The sequence below is a fragment of the Dipodomys spectabilis genome, unplaced genomic scaffold (assembly GCF_019054845.1).
Source record: "Dipodomys spectabilis isolate Male_0828 unplaced genomic scaffold, ASM1905484v1 ptg000264l, whole genome shotgun sequence".
Lineage (NCBI taxonomy): Eukaryota > Metazoa > Chordata > Mammalia > Rodentia > Heteromyidae > Dipodomys > Dipodomys spectabilis.
In genome coordinates this window covers 8,592,245-8,616,706 of record NW_024870941.1, presented here as the reverse complement: position 1 = coordinate 8,616,706, position 24,462 = coordinate 8,592,245, and the positions used below count along the sequence as shown (strand labels likewise).

General features: G+C 43.8%; 1 protein-coding gene across 3 annotated transcripts in view; it reads left to right on the top strand.

Moving 5' to 3' along the window:
• Nucleotides 1-2,282: 2,282 nt before the first annotated feature.
• The window catches only part of Ptk2 (protein tyrosine kinase 2), a 245,114-nt gene continuing 222,934 nt past the window's right edge, over nucleotides 2,283-24,462 (top strand). The window contains exons 1-2 of one of the 3 annotated variants that reach the window (XM_042699909.1): nucleotides 16,235-16,330; nucleotides 17,653-17,756. The gene's annotated coding sequence lies outside the window, so the exon portion shown is untranslated. Of the gene's footprint in view, nucleotides 2,359-16,234; nucleotides 16,331-17,652; nucleotides 17,757-24,462 lie in introns of those variants that run through there. The other 2 variants (XM_042699911.1, XM_042699910.1) reach the window with 2 other exon arrangements.

Here is a 24,462-nt window from a genome sequence, read left to right as displayed (position 1 = left end):
CTCTATTGGTCAAGTAAATTTAGTTGTGAGATCAGATTCAAGGGGTATGCTATAGTTTGAATGAGGAGTATTCCTTAAAAGGCTCTTATGTTGAAAGTTCTACCCAGATGGTAGATTCAATTATTGAGAGACAGCTGGATCAGGAGGGCTCAGATCTCACCAATGGGCTGGTCTACTGATGGACTTATAATTATGCTTGGTAGTAGCAGGGCTTGAACCACCAAAGCCATACTCCATCCTTTGTGCTTTAGCTGTTTTATTAGATGGGGTCTTGCTTTTGGCTCAAGGCTGGTCTTGGACCCCAATCCTCCTACCTGAAGGCTAGAGGATCTTGCTAACTTTTTGCCTGGACTGGTCTTGAACCCTGATCTTCTTGAAGTAGCTGAGATTACATGTGGAAACCACTATGCCAACCTGGATTTGTAATTTGAAGGCATGATTTGGAAGTGAAGTGACGGAAAGTTCTGAAGGTGGTGCCTATTTGTTAGGAGTAGGTCACTGGGGGAGATTCAGTTTGTCCTCAGTCTTTTCCTAGCTCTCTCTCCTTCCTGGCCACCATGTGTTGATGAACTTCGCTCCTCTGTACCCCTCTACAAGAATGTGCTTTCTGCTCACGATGGCCTGGAAACAGAGCCAGACCACCATGGACCCGAACCTCTGAAATTTTCCTCCTTCAAGTTGATTCTCTCAGGTCTCTGTCATGGGGAAAACAAGTCTGGCTAACCAGATTGTTGGGATGTGTGTTAAAGAAGTGGTGGTCCTTCTTCTTCTAGCTGCTGCAACTTCTTTCCCAAAGATGACTTTTGCTGCTATCTCTCCTGTGGCTCTCTTCCCCCCATCTCTCCAGGCCTTCTTACACTTTACATAATAATCTCTCACTTCTTATCGCCCAAAGCTTTATTCATTCACTCAACAAATATTTACTGTGTGCTGGAGACCCTGTTAGTGGAGGGGACAATCAGGAGGAAAACAAGAACGTAGTGTTGGACTGGGCCGAACAACAGGCGCTCTGGAGAACAGGGCTGAGGAAGGGCTGGGTGGGGGCGTGTAGGGGAGAGTGGCAGGGGAGCTGTCTTCCTATTACAAAGGGTGTCCAGCTGACATCAGTGAGGAGGGATGTAAGAAGCCTAAAGAAGTGAAGGAGCGAGGAGTTAGAGGCAGAGAACTCAGCCAGTGCCAAGTCTCTGAGGCGGAGACACAAGCCCTTAGGATTTTAAACGTAGCCAGAGACAGCCAACAACCCCCAACCGTCACCCACCGAGTACGGAACGGTACAAAGGCAGCCTTTAAGCCGCGTGGCCAGGCCGGCCCCACCGAAAGCTTGGACTGGCCCGGGGCTGCTGAGGCGGTCCCGGCGCGCTTCCGGGTTCACCTTTCGGAGACCTTCGGCCGGCCCGGCGCGGCCCCGGCCAGCTTCGCGGTGACATCACAGGAATGGAAGCGGCCGAGATTCGGGTTTCATTTCCCGCCGCAGGGTGCCAGTGATTTTCTTTTCCAGAGATCACAAACCCGCGCTCACTTCCTGTTGGAAATCCTCCGAGGGCTCCGTGCCGCCGGTGGAGGGCGGGATCCGCCGGCCGGGGACCCACCGGCGTGGGTCTCCCCCCGCCCCCGCCCCGGGCGCGGCCCCACCGGCCGGCTCCCGCCCCAGGAGCCCCGGCGGGGCCGTCGGCCCGTCCAAGGTGGCGCAGGCCGCAGGACCTAGGGGCGTCCACTTCTAAAACTCTGTCAGAGCAGCCTCCAAGATCGAGTCCTGGCACAGCCCGGCACTGATGGCGATGCCATTAGAAGAATCCCTGAGCCTCAGTTTTCTCCTCTGCAAAGAGGGCCCAAGAACCATCACTGGGGGCGGTGAACTGTGGAGAAGAAAAGGCGGGAGTCCCAGCTCCCCAGGAGAGACCCGCAGGAGAGAGCTGAGTTAGGACCCAGGCAGGAACCGGGCACGGCAAGGCTGCAGGGTCTCCGGACGCCGCCTGGCCGTGCCTCGCTCGCCCAGCCCAGACCACCCGAGCGCGGCAGCGGCGCACAGGAGCGTCTGGGCATGCTCGAGCCTCGGTGCGCACGCGCGGAGCCCGGGGGCGGGGCTGGCGTCTCGCTGTGAGGGGGCGCGCGCTCGCCGCCACCGCCACCGCGCACGCGCAGACCCACGCCGACTCAGCACGGCCGGAGGGCGCGATCCCGCCGCCGCCTCCGCCGCCGCCGCCGCCGCCGCCGCAGCCGCGGTCCCCGTCGCCGCCGCCGCCGCCAGCAGGACCGCCGTGCGCCGGGCGTGCGCGTGGGAGGGAGCGTGGCCGCCGACGCCGGCGCCGCCCCGTCGCCGTCTGCCTGCCTGCGCTCGGAGCGCCCAGCCGCGGCCCGGTGAGTGAGGGGCGCCGGCCGGGCGGCCCCTGTGGAGCGGGGAGGGCCGCGGCCGGAGGGCGGACGGTGGAGCCGGGGCCGGACCCGCCGCCCGCAGCGGTGGAGGCGGCCCCGCCCGCCCGCCGTCGGGAAGAGGGGAGGCCGGGGCTCGGGCGGGGATGAGGAGGCCGGGGACGTGAGGAGGCCCGCGGGGCCGGGAGCGCAGGGAGGCTGGGGGCGCCGGCGGGGCCGGGGGCGCCGGGAAGGCGGCCAGCCGAGGACGGGAGGCCCGGGGCGGCGTCCTCGGGGGGGCGTCCGGGGAGGCCCGGGGCGCGGGGGCACGGCGGTCTGGGGTTGCGGGGGTCCGAGCGCGCGGGGAGCCCGGGAGCCCCAGCCGGCCTCCGCCGGAGCGGACCGAACGCCTGAAAAACAAAAGGGGAGGAAGCGGGAAATCCGCGGGGACGCCTGCGCCCCGGCCCGGCCCCGGCCCCAAGCGGAGTCGGGCGAGCCCCACGCTTTCCTTCGCCACCGCCCGACGCCCCGAGTCCCGGGCCGCCCAAGTTTCGTCCGGCCTCCGCCCCCGCCCGCCTGCGGGCCGCGCTCGGCCCGGCTCCTTTTGTAGAAGGGAGAGGGGCCGCGTGTGCCCGCCCTAGGTTTGCAAGATGTGTCGGGGAGATGCACGGGGGATTCAAAGTTTGTAGATACAGGCGCGTATCTTCTTCGTTTGAAAGCCAGCTCAACAGTGTCTCATTCTTGGGTAGTTGGCCTGCAGCTGGGTTCTGAGAGAATAGTAATATTGTAGTAATTATGGGAAACTGGTTGGAAATACAGTCAAGCTGAGGCAGTTGTAAGAGTTAGGGGATGGATGTGTGTGTGTGTAGGACTTGACAGGCGCTGGGGTCTTTTTAAAGAGTGCAGATGGTTGTCATAACAATAGGCGAGATTAATATGTGTGAAGTGAAATAAACTTAATATTTTGGTTGTAAAAGGTAACGAAGTAGTCTCTCGGAAAGATCGTGGAGGAGGACTCCGATTAGCCTTGGCATCTTTTATAAAACCTGTCGACAAACCCGGGACGAAATGTGTATTTACAAGACATAAATTAGCATTCAGCTTATTTTTGTTGAGGTACAGTATAGATAATATTTTCATCCATTATACTGTTGAGTTAACTTAAAAATAAAACCCTGTGATATTTATTTTTTTTTTTTTTTTTTTTTTTCCTTTTTTTTTTTTTTTTATTGTAAAGCTACTATACAGAGGGTCACAGTTACATGAGTGAGGTTATGAGTACACTTCCTCTTGAACATTGTTACCCCCTCCATTGTTTTCCCCCTACCATCCCCTCCCTCCCTCCCTTCCCCGAGGTTCTTTTTTTTTTTTTTTTTTTTTTTGATTGTGATTAAATGATTACATAATTTCAAAGTCACAAGTTCATTCTAACTTCCCTGGAGCAAATTGTCTACCACAGTCTGTAATATATAACAGTGTTCACATGTTATATACCATATTTGTGATCAGCAGCATGAGGATATTTAGTAGTGGTTCAACCAGATGAGCGGGAGTTCTTTGTTTCTTAAGTCCTGTTAGTTTTGTCGTATCACTAACCTTTTGGATTTAGCATCCACTTATGAGGGAGACCATGTACCGTTTGTCTCTTCGTTCTTGGCTTACCTCGCTCAACATGATTCCTTCTAGCTCCATCCATTTCCCTGCAAATGCCATTATTTTGTCATTTCTAATGGCTGCATAATATTCCATTGTGTATAGATACCACAATTTTTGGATCCATTCATCTGTGGTGGGGCACCTAGGTTGTTTCCATATCCTAGCTATTGCGAACAGTGCTGCAATAAACATGGAGGTGCACGTGTCCTTGTATATTGGTTCCTGTTGTTCAGGGTAGATGCCTAGAAGTGGTATGACTGGGTCGTAAGGGAGGTCAATCTTTAGCTTTCTAAGGACCCTCCAGACTGCTTTCCAAAGTGGTTGTATAAGTGTACATTCCCACCAGCAGTGTAATAGGGTTCCTCTTTCTCCACATCCCCTCCAGCATTTGTCGTTGGCTGATTTGTGGATGTGGGACATTCTGACTGGGGTAAGGTGGTATCTCAGGGTTGTCTTTATTTGCATTTCCTTCACCACCAGGGATGATGAACATTTCCTCATGTGTTTCTTTGCCATTTTTATTTCTTCATTTGAGAAGTCCCTCTTTAGTTCCCTTGCCCATTTAGTAATTGGTTTGTTAGGTTTGGGAGGGATTAGTTTCTTGAGTTCCCTGTATATACAGGATGTTAACCCCTTGTCTGATATATTGCTGGTAAATATTTTTTCCCAATTAGTTGGTTGTCTTTCTAGCTTAGTTGCGATAGATTTAGCTGTGCAGAAGCTTTTTATTTTAAGGTAGTCCCATTTGTCGAGTCTCTCTCCAACTTGTTGTGACCCTGGGACTCTGTTCAGGAAGTTCCTTCCTGTGCCTATTAGTTCAAGTGTCTCTCCTACTCTGTCCTGCAGTAGTTTCAGAGATTCAGGTTTAATGTTAAGGTCTTTAATCCATTTTGAGTTGATGTTGGTGCATGGTGATAGGCTGGGGTCCACTTTTAGTTTTCTGCATGTGGCTGCCCAGTTTTCCCAGCACCAGCGGTTGAAGAGGCTGTGTTTCTTCCATTGTATGTCTTTGGCTCCTTTGTCGAATATCAGCTGGCTGTAGGCCTGTGGATTTATATCTGGATCTTCTATTCTGTTCCATTGGTCTTCGGGTCTGTTTTTGTGCCAGTACCATGCTGTCTTTGTGATTATAGCTCTGTAGTAGAGTTTGAAGTTCGGCATGGATAGCCCTCCCATATTGTCTTTATCCCCTAGAATTGTTTTGGCTATTCTAGGTCTTTTGTTGTTCCATATAAATTTTTGGACTGTTTTCTGTATTTCAGTGATGTACGTCATTGGGATTTTAATAGGAATTGCATTGAATTTGTATATTAATTTTGGAAGTATCACCATCTTTACTATATTAAGTCGGCCTATCCAGGAGCATGGGAGGTCTTTCCATTTCCTAGTGTCTTCTGCAATTTCTTTCTTTAACTTTTTATAGTTCTCATTAAATAGTTCTTTTACATCTTTGGTTAGGTTAATTCCTAAATATTTTATTTTTTGGGAGGTTATTGTGAATGGGGTTGCTCCCTTTATTTCCCTCTCTTCCTGTGCGTTACCAGTGTATAGGAAGGCAACTGATTTTTGTGGGTTTATTTTGTATCCTGCTATTTTGCCGAAGTGACTTATGATTTCTAAAAGTTTGGGGATGGAGTTTTCCCTGTGATATTTAAACAAGAAACTTTTGGGGGGGGCAGTGGGACCCAGGACTCGCCCCCCCCCTCCCCAGCTCAAAGAGGAAGCTTTTTTTTTTTGGGTGCAGTAGTGGGGCCTGAACTCTGGGTCTGGGCGCTGTCTCTCAGCTCTTCAGCTCAAGGCTAGCGCTCTACCACTTGAGCCACAGCCCCACTTCCGGCTTTTTTCTTTTTGCTTATGTGGTACTAAGGAATCGAACCCAGGGCCTCAAGCATGCAAGGCAAGTGCTCTACCACTGAGCCACCTTCCCAGCCCTCAAACAGGAAGCTTTTAAGGGCTTTTGTGTTCCTCTGTCTTTATGAGTGTACTTGTTTTATATTTGTGACTGCCCTTGGTGAGGCAGTCAGTCTAGCAGAACCTACTGGAGTCTCCCCTAACACTGTACCTTACAACTGCCTAAACTAACATTGGAATCAAACGTTACATTTTCTTTTAAAAGAATTTCTTCCAGGTCACCATCATATAAATCCAACATAGTCTAAATGCAGGCAAAGATAGTTTATACTTGAAAGGAACCTGCAATTATGTTAGCCTTCATTGTAGTATACAGTATGCAAAGGTGATAGAAGCAAGTTCTCTGTTGATTTAGAGCCATTACTGTTTCGTTTGCTAAGAATTCTGGGGCATAACTCCTAGAACTGGCAGGATTGACAGCCTTTCTGAAGGCTGCAATCCCTTGGAAGAGTGAGTAAGAAGTATTAGAAGTTCCACAGCTGCAGGGGTGAGGTGGGGGAAAGTGAAAAGGGGGAAAATGAAAAGTCAGGAGGCAGCAGTGAGGATCATTTCCATGTCTTCAGCTGAGGTAGTTTCTGTAAAGCTCATCCAGTTGTTGGAAATTACATAGCTTAATTCTTGCCTCTTGGTAGTTCTGGTCCTTACAAGTTCCTGAGCTAGTCACGTAACTTTTCGGTAGTTGTATTGTTAAAGTGAGTCTCTTTAAAAAATGTTGACTGATCCAGAAAAAAGAAATAATTTTATATTTTACAGCAAAAATAACCTTAAATTATTTTAAAAAATATTTTAAGTAGTTATACAGAGGAGTTACCATTCAACATATCAGTTTATAAGTATTTGGATTATTTTTCTTCTTTGGCTTTTTTTTTTTTTTTTTTGATAGTTTATTGGAGATGAGTCTCATGGACTTTCCTGCCTGGACTGGCTTTGAACCACAATCCTTCGATCTCATCCTCCTTAGTAGCTAGAATTACAGGTGTGAGCCACTGGTACATGGTTATAAGTAATTTTCAAGTGCATGAAGTAATTTTCAGTGGCATAAAATATTTTTTGAAGTTGAGGAGAGCTGGTGCTTCATGCTTGTAATCCTAGATACTTGGGAGACTAAGATTAGGTGGATTAAAGTTCAAGGCTCACATATAAGACCCCTTCACAACCAAAAGCTGGGTGTAGTGGGGGGCCTGTTGTCCCAGCGATGACGGAACAGGTAAATCATAGTCCAGGTACAAGCTCAGGGAAAATAGGAGACCCTATCTCAAAAATAACCAGTGCAAAAAAAAAAAGGCTGGAGATATGTCTTCATGGTAGATTTTACCTGACTGGCAAGTGTGAGGTTCTGAGTTCAAGCTCCAGTACCACCAAAAAAATTTTTTTTTGAAAATCCCTGTCTTTTATTGGGATGCTAATATTTGACTTAGAAAGGTATTGGTTTCAAGATTTTCTGGAAAAAAATTTGTGTTTTATGGTGTAATTTTGACAAAATAAGTATGATATGGTATGCAGATCTTTCAGTTTTGAAATGAAACATTTTTCACTTTAGGCCAATCTCTAGATAATTTTTCAAGTTTCAGTAACATTGAAAGTTGTGCAGTTGCTATATTTGTGAATTTTAGAAAAGAATTTTCTCTACCACTTGAGGCACAGCTTTACTTCCAGCTTTTTGGTGGTTAATTAGTGATAAGTCTCTAGACTTTCCTCCCTGGGCTGGCTTTGAACCTTAATCTTCAGATCTCAACTTACTGAGTAGCTAAGATTACATGAGAGAGCCACCGGTGCTCAGATTAAATAAACTTATTTATTTATTTTTTTGTTTTTTAGATTGCTATTTTCTTCCCTCCTCCTCCTTTTCTCCCTCCTTTCTTTCCCATCCCTCTTTCCTTCCTTTCCTCCCTTTACATACGGTCTCACTGAATCTCATCCAGTCTGGCCTGGATATCTGATTTTCCTGCCTCCTGAATGCAGGAATTACAGATGTTTGTCATTACACCTGCTCAAAAGCTCTAGATTTTTAAAAACACATTTTCATTTCTGCTTCCACTTACAATTAGCAGTAAATTGCTTTGAGAATCTTTGAGATTGATTATATAGATACTTTTGAAAATGTGTCTGTACCAAACATGTAGACTTTTTTCTTATTACTATTCCCTAAGCAATACAGCTTAACAATTATTTATATAGTATTTACATTGCATTAGGTATTGTGAGAAATCTGGAGGTGATTAAAATGTAAGGGAGAATATGCAAGCATTATATACAAATACTACTCCATTCTATGCAATGGGTCTGAGCCTCTCTATCTGCAGATTTTGGTATCTGCAGTAGGTCCTAGAACCAATCTTCCAAGGGTACCCGGGAATGATTGTATAAATTTTGGAGGCCCTGGCCTTGGATTTCTTTCCCTCTTCCTGCACTGGTATAAAAAATAGAAGTTGAAAATTTATAGTATTGGCAAATGTCTTTGTATAAAGACAATTTCTGTGCTTGTTCATCTCTTTGGGCTCCTGGTTTTCCTGGAATTTTGGCTTAGTGTTTCCTTGTCTTGTCATCTTCTGGTTACCTTTTCCAGTCTTGAGTTGGCCTGGGAGCTGACTCTGAGCTGTTTGGCTCAAGGTTAGGCCTCTACCACTTGAGCCATACTCTACTTCTGGCTTTTTGAGGATTAATTGGAGACAAGCATCTCAATAGACTTTCTTGGCCAGGCTGGATTCAAACCATGATCCTTAGATCTCAGCCTCCTGACTAGTTAGGAGTATAGGGCTGAGCCACCAGTAACTGGCTTCTGGTTACTTTTATTTTTATTTTATTTATTTATTTTTTTTTTGGGTCCGGTCGTGGGGCCTGAACTCTGGGCCTGGGCGCTGTCCCTCAGCTCTTCAGCTGTAGACTAGCACTCTACCACTTGAGCATCAGCCTCACTTCCGGCTTTTTCTGCTTATGTGGTGCTGAGGAATCGAACCCAGGGCCTCATGCATGCAAGGCAAGCACTCTACCACTGAGCCACCTTCCCAGCCCCTCTGGTTACTTTTATAATTAAAAAAAAATTCCAAGTCTTTCAGGAGGACACATAACACAGCCTACATTTAAGGAACCAAAAAATTCTTATTTGCTGATCTAACCTTGAGCCTTTTGTCTAATAAAATAGCTACTGTTACACATGGCTATTTACATTGAAATTAATTAAAATTAAGTTTGTGTGTGTAAATGCTGGTCCTGGGGTTGAACTCAGGGCCTAGATGCTGTCCCTGAGCTTTTGCTCAAGGCTAGCATTCTACCACTTGAACCATAGCTCTACTTTTAGCTTTTTTGGTAGTTTAGTGAAGATAAGTGTCAGATTTTTCTGCCCTAACTAGCTTTGAACTGTGATCCTCAGATCTCAGCCTCCTGAGTAGCTAGGATTACAGGGGTGAGCCACTAGTGCCAGCCAGTCATGCAAGCTGAATGAATATGAGGCCCCGAGTTCAAACTCCAGTATGGCCAAAATGCCAACAATTGAAACAAAACAAATCAGTGAGGATGTAGGATGATAAGGTGGCATTATCTTAAACATAGATTGGAAATGGAATAGCAATTGTAGAATGCAGTGGCTTAAGTGTATGGCCTTGGGGTCAGAATCCAGGCTTTATGATCATGATTCATTAGTTAAAATTTTCAAGTCTGCGTTTCCATCCCTATTAAATGTACCAAATAGTAGAGTGCTAGACTGTTGAGAGAATTAAATGATACCTAGCCTTATTAAATGCTTTACAAAAAATAAGTTACTGATAGGAAATGTTAACATGAAAAGTGCCATTATCTTTGCTCTATTTCTAAAGTTCCAGCTCAAAGGGAGTAAGGTATTTGCTTTTTTTTTCTGGGGGGGATTGGTTTTGGGGCTTGAACTCAGGGTGTGCTCAAGGCATTTTTGAGCCATAGATGAACTTCTGGTCTGATGATTAATTGTCACAGGCTTTCCTACTCAAGCTGTTTGTGAACCGGGATCCTCAGACCTGAGACTCCTGGGCAAGCTGGGACTGTGAGCCCCCAAAGATATTTGTGTTTATCTATCACCTTATCCCAGAGCACTCCCTTCCTGGGATGGCTGGAGCAGGGTAAGCCAGAAGCCAGGGACTGCCTTTGTGTGCTAGAGGAATATGAGTTTACCAGCCATTGTATTTTGTTAAGCCTGCCTGACACAGGGCATTTGTTGCTTAGTGTACCTTTCTTAAACACTTGCTCATGGCTGGCACTTTACTACTTGAGCCATGCCTCCAATTCAACATCTTGCTGGTTAGCTGGAGGAGCTGGCTTCGAACCTTATTTTTCCAGGTCTCATCCTCTTGAATAGCTAGTATTACAGGTGTGAGCTGCTGGTAGTTTCTTCTTTCCTCTGCTCCTCTTCCTCTCCTCCCCCTCTCCCCTCTTCTTTCTCCCTCCTCTTTGGTCTTCTTTCTTCTTCATCTTCCTCCTTTCCTCTTCCTCTTCTCTACAGTTCAGGGACTTGAGTTTGGTAAGCAGGGATTCTACTAGTTGAGCAATTCCCCCAGCCCAAATTTTTAATTTTAATAACCACCAATTTTTATCACTCTTGATGAGTTTTTTTTTTTTTTTTGGGTCCAGTCTTGGGCCTGAACTCTGGGCCTCTTCAGCTCAAGGGTAACGTTCTACCACTTGAGCCACAGTGCCACTTCCGGCTTTTTTCTTTTTGCTTATGTGGTGCTGAGGAATTGAACCCAGGGCCTTAAGCATGCAAGGCAAGTGCTCTACCACTGAGCCACCTTCCCAGCTCTTGATGAGTTTTTTGTTTCGTGAAGGGAATCTGTCTTTACTCAAAGGTTGTTGTGAAATAGTCTTGATATTTAGTTCCTAAAGTGTTAAGTCAGTAAGTTTATCCAATATTTGGACATTTTAAAAAATTTTATTGACTGCTTTGATAATGTGGTTTATTTTAATATGTCCATTGAATGCCGTAAAGATTTTTTTTTTGCCATATAGATAAAAATGTGTTCTAAGTTAATCTTAAATAGATCTATTTAAATTTAAATTTGGTTAGGATCTTGGTCTTAACTTAGAAACTTTTGGACTTCTAAAAACATTTAAACTCTCTCTGCAGTTTATACTTTGGTTGTAAAAGATTAGACTAATAGTTTTTTGTCAGTTTTTTTTTTTTTTGGGGGGGGCCCTTTAGTCGTGGATCTTGAACTTGGGGCCTGGGCACTGTCCCTGAGCTCTTTTTGCTCAAGGCTAGTACTCTACTACTTTGAGCCACAGTGCCACTTCCAATTTTCTGGTGGTTAACTGGAGATAAGAGTCCACGGACTTTCCTGTCTGGGCTAGCTTTGAACCAGGATCCTCGGATCTCAGCCTCCTGAGCATGAGCCACCAGGGCCTGGCAGTAATAGTTTTTTTTTTTTTTTTTTTTTTAAGTTAATAGAATTTCCTTTATTTCTTCTCTGTCTGTGGAAACACTTTGGTTATTTCCTGGCCAAAGCTGAGGTGTTAATGTGCACCATCAGCTCTTGGACTCTGCTACCCACTTAAATGCTTCAGTCCCTTAACTGGCAGTACGTTTTAGCTGAGCTGACTTAGGAGGGTCATGCTGTGCCAGCAGCTGCCTTCCTTGCAGTGGCATTTGTTAATTAAGCTGTTTAATTTTGTGTTGTTTTATGGAAAAAAGACAAAACAAAGGAAGAGAGTGAATGATTACTTCTAGTTAATTCAAGGTCTTTTTAGCCTAATGGTATTTTGAGTGTCCATGTTATTTTCTCCCCAAGAAGTAATGTTAACTTGAAAATGATTGAAATTAAGTAATGTTTGAAAATAAGTTTTACATCTCCCCTAAAGTCTCAGACATAAGTAATTGTAGGTGTCTGGGTGCCGTAGTTTGTGTAAAGAAGCAGGCGTGTTTTACAGAATAAGCATTTTATCTAAGGAAAAGAAGACTTGAGTTTCACTTCTGGCATTCTGCTTGAGTGATGTGTTTGGCAAGTTACTTAGTTTCTGTGCTTCTCATAGAAAGTGGCCTTATCTATAAAAGGTACTAGCTATGATCTCTGCCTTTGAAGTAGAGTAGCACTTGTAGTTACTTTGTAACAAATTGAATATAAATATGTCCAAATCGTGTACAGATGTATCATTTGTGCCTTTAATCAGCTAGATTTTACTACTAAAGGTTTCATCCTCTCCACCTATTTGTTTGATCAGTTTCTTCACAATCTAGTTCATTCATGCAGCATTTACAAAATGTAGTTTTGTGTTTGGTACAGTGTAAGTCCTGGCGATATAGACACAAGGGTGAGACTAGCAAAGCTCAATGGCAAGTCATAGGGTATATGACATGTCTCCTCAGTGTGCTCTGGTGACCTGCAGGGTAAGTCCCCAGTGATAACAAGCTCAGGGTTCTGCAGGCTTCTTTTGTTGAAGGCCTCGGACTGTAAATGCTTTGCAGGCTGCATGAGGCCTATAGCATTTTCTCTTGTTTTCCCTCTCCCTCAAAAATCCCTTAAAAATGTAGAAACATTCTTAGCCCAGGAACCATACAGAAACTGGCTGTGGACCAGATGTGATGACTCTTTTGTAGGGATTAGTTAAGTGGGAAGTGAGAAAGGGCATGGATCGTGTGCAGAGCACTGGGTGTGCAAGGCTGGGTGCTGTGGATCTAAACGTTTTGGGTTTGGTAGAGGAGGAGATAAGGTTGATGTTAGGCAGGATCAAAGCAGTTTACACTTGGTTTGAACTTTGTGTCTGAGAATGGTAGGAGCAGGAGTATAGAGCAGGAGGATGGTTGGACTAGAGCTGCAAGACTCAGGAGAGATGGTGTCATAGTAATCCACTTGAGGAGGGGAAATTGCCATAGCCTAGCTAATAAGGCAAAAAAAAAAAAAATCAGCAAGTTCAGAGGTCTGCCTTAACAGTGTGGGCTCCTGATTATGTAATTATGTTGTACAAACAAGTGAAGGCCTTAATTAAGGATACAGTGGAGAATAGAAAGAAGGGATTATTTTGAAGGTAGTGCTCAAGAGGCCAGGGCACTCTTAGGGTAGCTTTTAGGTTTCTCCTTTAGTGAATAGTTAATAAAGTTCATTTGGCTCTATCCCCCCTCCTGGAATATAACTTATCAAACAATTGTTATAACTGGATATGATGTTACATGTCTGCATTCGAGCTACCTGTCAGTCTGGTGGGAGATGTAGTTCACTGGAAAAGCCTTTTTCCTGCATGAACAATGCTCTGAAGCCAAACCCCAGCACCAGGTGAGTGGGAGGAACGAGTTTAAGACCAACCTGAGAAACTTAGCTAGACTGTCTCAAATCAATCTGTGTGTGTGTGTGTGTGTGTGTGTGTGTGTGTGTGTGTGTGTATTGAATGTAGCTCAGTGGGAAAACATTTGCCTATCATACATAGGACTCTGAGCACAATCCCAAGTACTAACACCTCTCTCAACAACAGTAAAACCAAATCCCTCAGTTGCTCTGAGAAGGCACATTCTCCATCTTTGAACCTCTGAAATTGTAAGCAGTCTTGTGTGTATGAGTGTGAACTGTTTTCCTATGGCATGAGGATTCTAGAGCTATCATTAGATCATTACAAGGGAGACCAGCAAAGAGGCAGAGTTGCTCCTTGTTAAGATTACACATATTTGTTACACTACAAATGTCATTTACCCAAACCACAGATCTGTTTTTTTAAAAAAATTATTGTTACTATAGAGGTTATATGTAAACAGGTTACATTTACATACATCAGGTAATTAGTACATTTCCTTTTTTACAGTGGCATCTGTTCCCTTATTCTCCTTATGTTTTTATATTTTACTTTTTTTTTTTTTGTCAGTCATGGGGCTTGAACTCTGGGTCTGGGCACTGTCCCTCAGCTCTTCAGCTCAAGGCTAGCGCTCTACCACTTGAGCCACAGTGCCACTTTGGTTTTCTGAGTAGTTTATTGGAGATAAGAGTCTCACAGAGTTTCTTGCCCAGGCTGGCTTTGAACCGGGATCCTCAGATTTCAGCCTCCTGACTAGCCAGGATTACAGGTGTGAGCCACCACTCCTGGCTCATATTTTACATTTTATTTATTTATTTGCACCAGTCTTGGGTCTTGAACTCAGGCCATGGGTGATGTCCCAGAGCTTTTGTGCACGAGGCTAGCACTTTACCACTTTGAGCCACAACTCCATTTCCAGCTTTTTGGTAGTTAATTGGAGATTATAGTCTCATGGACTTTCTTGCCTGGGACTGGTTTTGAGCTGTGAGCCTCAGTACTTAGCCTCCTGAGTAGCTAGGATGACAGGTGTGAGCCACCGGTGCCTGGCTTAAATTTTACTTTCTTATCTGGTGTTATTGCTCCCTTGCTTGCTAAGCAAGTGCTCTATCACTTGAGCCACACCCCCAGCCCAAGAATCTTTAAATACAATATATTCCAAAACAAAAAAATATATTTTCCAAACTGACAAACTGCAAATTTACACAAGCATTTTTCAAGTTGAACTGTGTTAACAGAACTTAAAATGTGTTCCCCTTGTTTTCTCTTCCCCCAAAAACAAGACACAGAGTACCTTCAAGTCCAGTCCCTATTCAGGGAACTGAGATCTGAGGATTATAATTTGAAGCCAGTCTGGGCAGGAAAATCTGCGAGACTCTTTATCTCCAATTAAGCACCAAAAAGGTTGAAGCTGTAGTTTAAGTGGTAGAGTACTAGCCTTGAACACAAAAGCTCAGGAACAGTGCCAAGGTCCTGAGTTCAAGCCCCAGGACTGGCACATAACACACACATAAAATTCACATGGTTGTGAGAGATTGTGTCATTTTTAAGAAGGATGTACCCCCACAAGCTGGGCGCCGGTGGCTCACACCTGTAATCCTAGCTACTCAGGAGGCTGAGATCTGAGGATTGCGGTTCAAAGCCAGCCCAGGCAAGAAAGTCTGTGAAACTTTTTTTTTTTTTGGTCCGGTCGTGGGGCCTGAACTCTGGGCCTGGGTGCTATTCTTCAGCTCAAGGCTAGCGCTCTACCACTTGAGCCACAGCGCCACTTCCGGCTTTTTTTCTTATGTGGTGCTGAGGAATCGAACCCAGGGCCTCAGGCATGCAGGGCAAGCACTCTACCACTGAGCCACCTTCCCAGCCCCTGTGAAACTCTTATCTCCAATAAACCACCAGAAAACCAGAAGTGGCTCTGTAGCTCAAGTGGTAGAGCGCTAGCCTTGAGCTGAAGAGCTTAGGGACAGCGCCCAAGCCCAGAGTTCAAGCCCCATGACCAATGACAAAAAAAAAAAAAAAAAGATATACCCACACAAAAAATGTGAGGAGTTCCTTGAATCATGTTAAAAATGTGTAATAGCAAGATGCAAAACAGTACCTAAGGGCTGGGAAGGTCACTTAACCGTAGAGTGCTTGCCTTTCTTGCATGAGGCCATGGGTTGATTCCTCAGCACCACATAAGCAGAAAAAACCAGAAGTGGCGCTGTGGCTCAAATGGTAGAGTGCTATCCTTGAGCTGAAGAGCTGAGGGACAGCGCCCAGGCCCTAAGTTCAGGCCCCACGACTGACCTCCAGAAAAACAAATAAACAGAAACACCTAAATTGTATAGTTGTAGTGAGCTCATAAATCACAGAGCAGGAGAAACAGGGTGCTTAAACTGGTGATTAACTGTTGAGATGTGAGCATCAGGCAGATGACTCTGGTGTTCTGCAGTCTAAAGTGGAGTGGTTCATATTGATTTTAGCATTATATGTAATTTAGGAATTGCAGACTACAGATAATAGCAGTTCCTTTAGAGATGCAGTGAACTTGGCGATACAGGCTTGTCTCATGAGTAGAAATTAGGAGAAAGGAAAGATTGGAGACAGGTTGTCTCTGAGAATGCATCTTCTTTGCTGTTGAGAAAAATTGTGACTTCTGTTAAGTACAGTATCGTGAATGGCAAAAATTTAAGATATGACGGACTCTTTGATGTTACAGTAGTCAAAAGTAAGGGCTTCATATGGTTTCACATGTCAGCCTCAGACTTGAAGCTGAAGAAAGCTGTGATTCCAATGTGATTAGAAAGTTTGGAAACTATTTTGTGTAGGTCCTGTTTGGAAAAAGTAACACAAATCATCTTGTAAGGTATTGACTTAAAGACAGGTAGCAGAGGAAACTTAATTTACAGCTATGTCTTAATTCATTTTTGGCAGCTTATAGTTGAGTTGTGATTGATGAAGAATTGTTGGATTGCCAACTGTCCTAAGAGTTTGCCATTTTGACCTTTGGAGATAAGAGTCTCATAGCCTTTCCTGCCTGGGCTGACTTTGAACCACGATCCTCAGATCTCAACCTCCTGAATAACTGAATTACAGGCGTGAGCCATTGGCGCCCAGAAGATGCTACAGTTTATAAAACACAATTTTGTTGTTATTGGTTGAAAGAAGATAGAAACAATTGACAATAGATGCCAAAACTGTATGTATCTCTTGCTTAAACTTTTTCCCACTGGTTTCTAGTACTTGTTTCCACATTCTCTTGAAGAAGTGAGTTGATACACAAGACATATATTCATATATTCCCTGTTTAAAGTACTAAAATACCATAAGTTCTATCCTACCTATCAAATTTAAAGGGTAAAGGGTTTTCTCAAGGGGCTTTTCTGCTAGGTGGTAAAGATTCATTGAGTAAGAAATGTTCTTCTAGAAGCTTTCAGGACCACCAGTGGTTCTGAAAGAACAGTATTATGTCTGGGAATGTGGCTCAGTGGTGAAGCTCTGGGTTTGATTCCTACAGTACCACATACACAGAAAAAGCCGGAAGTGGCTGTGGCTCAAATTGTAGAGCAGTAGCCTTGAGCAGAAGAAGCTCAGGGACAGTGCCCAGGCCCTGAGTTCAAGCCCAAGGACTGCCCCCCTACACCCCCCCCAAAAAAGTATTAAAAATACACACAACTTGGGCTGGCCTTTAGAGTTGTTGAATTAACACATTTGGTATAGAATCTAATCACCTGATTTTTGTTTTTTTCCCTTTTTTGGGGCTGGTACTAAGATTTGAATTCAGGGCCTTGTGCTTGCTTGGCTTTGAAATAACCTCAGAGTGGAGAAATCCTTGGAGGCATGGTCCCAAAGGAGTCTTCATTAGCTGGCCAGCAATGGTCTTGTCCTGGGCTGTGGTGTCTCAGAACTAAGAGCAGCAGTGACCTCCAATGGGGCAGGGCTTATAAAGGCAAAAACCACATGTAGGTAGCATTTTTGCAAACAAGCTGATATAGAGGCTACATCAAGATCATTAGGGACGGAGATATTCTTTTTTTTTAAATAATTTTTTTGAGATTGATTATATAAATTTCACCATATTGTGAGATAGTGATACTTAAAGTCATAAACACATTTTAACCTTCACAAGGCAAATTGTCATTATCATGGTCTATAATGTTTGTGAATTCTGTGAGCTTTGATACAACTATTTCTTCCACATTGGGTGATATTTACATTTCTTTTGCTTAGTGTAAGCTGTTCCCTCTTTCCCTCTCATTCCCTCCCTCTCATTGCTGCCCTTGAGTTGCTTAGTTCTTTTTTATCAATGTCCAGTGGAGCTGATGGTCCCCTCTATTGTATGTTTTCCCGTTTGCCTCTGATTCTCTGCCCTCCTCCTAGCTTCCCTCAGATGTACACATAGATATGAGAAGTATATATATCTCGTATATATGTGTTCCAGAACATGGAGTCATTTAAAAATGATACGACAGGTTGAGTGGAGGTCCTTTGTTTACTTTGTCATGTCTCCTTTTGTTTTAGAAAGATCACAGGGAAATTCTTTGGCTGCTGGACATTAAGGATGGCCCGGACTAGGTGGACAGCATTCTGCTGATGCAGCTAAGGCTAAAGATTCACAACTACAGGTGGGGGTCAACAAGAAATGGAAAACTGGTTTCTCGCAGATTCCTTGCTCTACTAGTGCTTACCATCTGAGCCATGCCTCTAGCCTTCCCCCTTTTTTTTTGCTAGTTATTTTGGGTGATGGAGTCTTAGAGACTTTTCTGCAACAGCTGGCTTCAAATCATAAGCATCCAGATTGCAGCCTCTTAGGTAGCTAGAGTTATAGGCCTAAGTCACTGTGCCTGGCTAATCATCTGCTTTACACTAAAATACCCTTACTTTGAGAAACATTGCTCTTGTATTAGTGAAAACTTGAGAATTGTAACATTGGAGAAGTCTCCAAGACTGTATTAGGTTCAGTGATTTGCATGAAAGAATTATAGAACTTATCCTCCTTGAGTTTGGGAGAGTTTGGGGCCAGTCCAGGCAACAAAAGGATAAAACAAAACTTCCCCAAATATCAGAAGCCTAAAACGAAAACATTTGAATTCCCATACACAAGAGAGGATGTCTCTATAAGTGTGTCATACTTGACACCTGTCCTATTAAGGACATTTTTTTTTATTGAAGATTTGAATAAAGAACAGAGGTCACATTGGGAAATAGCTCACTTTTAGGATTAGAATTTTAGGTTGTAATTTAAGTGATAAGATTGATAAGATTATTTATTTTATTTATTTTTTTGGTCGGTCGTGGAGCTTGAACTCTGGGTTTGGGTGGACAGTGTCCCTCAGCTCTTCAGCTTAAGGCTAACGCTCTACCACTTAAGCCTTAGTGCCACTTCTGACTTTTTCTGTTTATATGGTGCTGAGGAATCAAACCAAGGGCCTCAAGCATGTGAGGCAAGCACTTTACCTCTGAGCCACCTTCCCAGCCTCAGGTAAGGTAAAATTTATCAGGAATAAATATAAAATGACAACCAAGGAAGTTAAAAGATAGCAAAACATCTTTAAACATGAGTTTAGTTGACTAAACTAGGGACTGGAACTTTTCTATAAAGGAGCCAAAGGTAAATAGTTTATTTACATTTTGTGGACTAATAATAAGTACTTACATAATAACAGGAAAGACAAATATTCATTGAGAATTCAAAACATAATAGTAATGACTGTAATACCATCTACAATATAGTCTACAATGAGAAGCAGTTCTCTTTTGTGGGAGGAAGTGGATAACATTTTGCTTAATTGGAATTCATAGTTTTTCGTGCCATCAAAGCCACTTACAAGTCTTCATCTCATAATGTTAGTCTACAGGAGATTTTACATGTTTCATCTTTGAAAATGTCTCCCACTGACAAATATTCCTAAATATTGATCTTGTCCCAGGCGAAGTGTCTTCATTGAGTATATTCATTGCTTGGAAGGTATCTGTGGTTTTTGGTATTTGTCTCTTAGCATGTTACTGCATTGCAGATTAATAACTTCTCTTGGTGCTCTGATATGTGAGCGCTTCAGTTGCACAGGTGAATGAATTTAGAAATATGTAAATTCTATTTGTACTTTGTTTCAGGTTTGAAAAAGACTTTTAACTCATATCTGCTGCAAATTTGTGTAGTAATGGAATTCTCAGGTTTGGCAGATTGAGAATTATATAGAGAAGCTTAAAATGATGATACTTAAGTATAAATTCCTTGTGCAAGCGCTGCTGTGTCTTATAAACTCGGGTCCACTTTATTAAGAAATCAGGTCTGTAGCAAAATAGATTTTCAAAGCTATTCCATCTTTGATAATAGTGACAGTTGATGGAAATTCTTCAGAAAAACTTGTTTTGGCTTTGTAGTTAAAAGGTCATAATAAACCTTCACAAACTGTCTTGACTGCTCTGTGGCCAAAGTCAAGACATTCAGCTTCTAATATTTGTGATAAAAATTCAACAGATGGTGGTAGTTGCACCTGCAAGAGCTGATGAAGTTTCCTGTTGATGCTGCTTCCCCAGTTACACATGCTATGTGCAAGCCTGCTTGTGGGGTGAAAGGGTAAATAGACAGGCTTTAGCAGTTTCCCTTTTTGTCCTCTCTATATTTGTCCAGGTAATTCTTTCTTTGGTTCCCCATGTATTTTTACTGTCATCAGGGAGGTGATAGCAGTTTAAACTCCAGTTTGTACTAAGTTAGTGTTTGTTCACTTTTGAAAATATTTTTATTTGTCATGGGGTTGCACACAGAGTATTCATACAAGTTAATTTTCTTGTGCTTGTGAGCTTGGCATTGACTCCTTGAATCCACACCAAGTGAAGTTGGTAACATGTTTTCTCATCAATAGCCAAGAAAATCACATTTGCTTTGTTTTATTAATTGATAATTGATACAGTTTTTAATATCCTCAACTCCTTAAGCTACTGTACTTGGAGGCTATTAGCTTTTCTTTCTTTCTTTTTTTTTTTTTTTTTTTTGGTCGGTTGTGGGGCCTGAACTCTGGGCCTGGGCACCCTCAGCTCTTCAGCTGTAGACTAGCGCTCTACAACTGAGCCTCAGCCCCACTTCTGGCTTTTTCTGCTTCTGTGATGCTGAGGAATCGTACTGAGGGCCTCATGCATGCAAGGTAAGTACTCTACCACTGAGCCACCTTCCCAGTCCTTTTCTTTTTCTTTCTTTCTTTTTTTTTTTTTTTGGGTCGGTCATGGGGCCTGATCTCTGGGCCTGGGTGCTATCCTTCAGCTCTTCAGCTCAAGGCCAGCACTCTACCACTTGAGCCACAGCACCACTTCTGGCTTTTTCTGCTTATGTGGTGCTGAGGAATCTAACCCAGGGCATCATGCATGTGAAGCAAAGTACTCTACCACTGAGTCACCTTCCCAGCCCTAATAGTCTTTCCTGACACTTTCTCTAGCTGTTGCTAGAGAAAGTTTGATTAAGCCACCATCATCCATGCAAAGTGCAAGGCCATTTAGTTTTTTTTTTTTTGGTCCGGTTATGGGGCCTGAACTCTGGGCCTTGGCACTGTCCCTCAGCTCTTCAGCTCAAGGCTATCGCTGTACCACTTGAGCCACAGTGCCACTTCCGGCTTTTTTCTTTTTGCTTATGTGGTGCTGAGGAATCGAACCCAGGGCCTCATGCATGCAAGGCAAGGACTCTACCACTGAGCCACCTTCCCAGCCCAGGCCATTTAGTTTTGTGTATAAAAGTGATGGCAGCTTTGTTTATTTTTGCCAGTCCTGGGGCTTGAACTCTGGGGCTTGAACTCAGGAGCACTGACCCTGAGCTTCTTTTGCTCAATGCTAACACTCTACCATTTGAGTCACAGTACCACTTCTGGCCTTTTCTGTTTATGTGATACTGAGGAATCCAACCCAGGGCTTCATGTGTGCCAGGCAAGCACTCTACCACTAAACCACATCCCCAGTCCCTGATGGCAGCTTTAGACCCAGCCATCTACTCACTGGTTGATGTCCTAGGTACCAGGTCAGCAAAAGTAGACATGACACCTGTCAGCCACCAAAGCAAGTGGTTATATTTGTTTGGGTGAATAGTGATGGTGACTCAAGAGTTAGGGTGGGCTTGACAGATGTGGGCAATGGGTGGGCAGATATGACAGGAAGAGTAGCATCTTTGCTGACTAGATTGGTTAGGAATATGGAAGGAAGAGAAGATATCTGTTATGCCGCGGACTGGGTTCTGTCGGGACGACGGAGGACACCTAAGGGAGGAACCTGGAATAGGTGGGGAGATGGCAAACAGACAACTCACACACATTAGGAGTGGATGCTGAGTGCGATTTAATGCAGAGGATAACAAACTTTTATAGCAAAAGTTCCATGAGGAAGGGCAAAAGGTTACACAATCTTGCTGCAGGGCTTCTTTCTTGGGTGGTCACCAGCTGGGCACCTGATAGGCATTTGTCTCCGGCTTATCTCTAAGGAATACAATGGGTTTGGGTTTCGATGTTTGTCACCAATTAACCATTACCTATCTTTATAGAGGCCTTAACTTTCCCAAATAGATCTTTCCTGTTTCTTCTTTAATAGTAAACCTCAAGGAGACCTGGATCTAGCAATTCTCTAGGTCTAGCAATTCTCTTAGTAAATAGCAGGACATTCTTTCTCCTAAGTAATTATCTCAGCAATTGCCATACATTCTTTCTGTTCTAGCTGAGCCTACAGCTTCTTGTAAATCCCTTACAAATAATTCCTTCTGCTGAAGTGACTTTGTGAAACCCCCAATACTTTTATATTTACTTATAACTTATCTCCTAGCCTCCATAAGAGGTGTTTCAGGGTAGCACTTAACTCTGGTGAGTTAGTCATATTTTTAAGACACTCATCAGATATTGGGGTCGTCAACACTCTTAAGAAAGAGCTTTGAATAAGAGAACGTTGACAATGAGCAAGTACAAAGAGCAGTAGAAGCAGTAAAAGATTAATAGGCACTCTTATGCAGTGAAGAAAGGCAGAAACACATCTTTTCCCAGGGGTTTTTCCAGCCTTTTCCCAGGAGTAGGCCTCTTAGAAGCCCTATTCTCCGAGGTAGACTTCGGTGAAGTCCCAAAACTTGGAGATAGGTTTCTGTAAAGCCCCATTCTCTGAGGTAGACTTCGGTGAAGTCCCAAAACTCAGAGATAGGTCTCGAAGCCCCTATCATGGTCTGATAGATGGTTTCCCATGCTAAGCAGACTCTACTGGGGTCGGCGTGGCATTTGCCCCTTTTTTTTTTTTTTTTTTTTTTTTTCACCAGTCCTGACTTCGTGTATCACAGTTAACTCAATTTTATACCAGCTGTACTTGTAAGCTCCAATTTTAAGACATACTCATACCATTTGCTACATACTTAAACTTTCTGAGTTTTGTCTTCTTTAAAGACAATTCTTACTTTTCAAATCCTTTCTTATCCAAAGTGGATATCAATTTTTTCCCCAATTCCTTTCCCAAGGCTTTCTTTACTACCTTCTTTCTTTACAATCCCTTTTCCAAGGCTTTCTTTACCACCCTCTTTCTTTACAATCCCTGAGCATCTTTGTAGCTGTAGTTTAAAACTGCACAATTTTCCTTTTGCTTGCGGAACCTTTATCTTAGAACAGCCTTAAGGTACCACTGTGATGTAGAAGCTTGCTAGATTTTAAGGCTAAGAGTATTACCTCCATTGATAACACACTCAGGTTATTACCATACCAGAGCCAAACTAGGCTGTGACCATAGAGTGGATTTTCAGTCACTATGCACTGAATGGCCTAAGGCAAGCTAGCCAGTGATATCCTTGTCCCCAATATCCACTGTGGGAAGAGAGGGTTTTTGGATATCACCCAAAAGAATGTCCCACAAGATCTTAGATTTAGCAGCAGTCAACCAGGAAGCAGACTCAGGTGATGGAATCTTTAGGCAGGAGTTTCTCCAGGTGGCTGTCAGGCAGTCATTGAACTTTAACCATTAGGGTATGCAGCAGCAGCAGGATCTCTCAGTTGCTCCAAGGGACTGTCACACCTCATGCTGGGCTGTAAATTCCTACACAGACTGGTTAAGGATACATTGCATAGGCTTGGCAGGCTTTGATCCTGCTGGTTTTTAAGATCTTAAAACAATAGCCCAGGACAATTTACCAAAATCACAACGTTTTTACTAACCAGATATTTTTGTAAATAGACACAGAAGGCTCAGAAGGCTGTCTTGTAGCCATCTCTGACAGATGCAGTCTCCACGCCTTGCATACCTACAACAGTTAACACTATTCTTTATGCTTTTTTTTTTTTTTTTTGCCTCATTTCTCCAAAATTTCTGACTCTGGACCCTTGATCTTAAAAATGAGGGTAGAAGGGCGAAGATCCATCTTCTGTAACTTCTTCAAGCTGACTTCAGGGGCGTTGATCTTACCTAGCCAGGAACCTATAACCTTAGCCTATTTTACAAAGAGGCTATCAGGGTTAGATGTCATTAAGAACAATATTTAACTTTTGACAACTGCACAGACCTTTTTTCCAGCTACAGCAGTGTAGCTTGTTTAGCACTCTGGTTTGCAAAAGCATCTTCCTAGATGGCTTAGGAATGTGATCTCAACAATGCCTAAGATGCCTAAGTTACCTTTGCAGGCCTTTAGACAGATATCAATAGAAACACACTCAGGTTTACAAACTTTTTCCTGAGCAGATGAATTTCATGTAACTGATGTCAGCTCAATTGGAGCTGCCAATTAGCACATAAAGGGGTTGAGATTTAAACTATCCCCCACATTTTATAACATTAGCTTTTTACTATCACAGAGGACTGGCAAGTTTCTGTTCCTTACAAGGTAGATAGTCATGGACATTAGGCATGCTTCCAAACTATCTTCCTATGACCTCCCGGCTCTGACCAGTTTTTGAAGGGCCACGCACAAATGACTCTAGGATCTGACATTTCTGCCATCCAAGCAGTGGCTTACTGCCTCTGGATGCTCCTCCATTGCTCTTGTCCCAGGAGTGTCTTCTCTACACTGGATAAATGCCTCATTGGCATTTCCCTTTAGCTGGTCGCTGGACTCGAACTCAGGGCCTGAGCACTGTCCCTCAGCTCTACAGCTCAAGGCTAGTACTCTGCCACTTTGAGTCCCAGACTCGGGGCTTGAATACTGTCCCCTAACTCTTCAGTCCAGGGCTAGTACTCTGCCACTGTGAGTCTCGAGCTTGGGGCTTGAGTACTGTCCCCTGACTCTTTAGTCCAGGGCTAGTACTCTGCCGGCTGAATAGAGATGACAGTCTCACTGGGACCTTTTTCTGCCCGGGCTGGCTTTGAACCAGTTTGCAGATCAGTGAGTCTTATAAA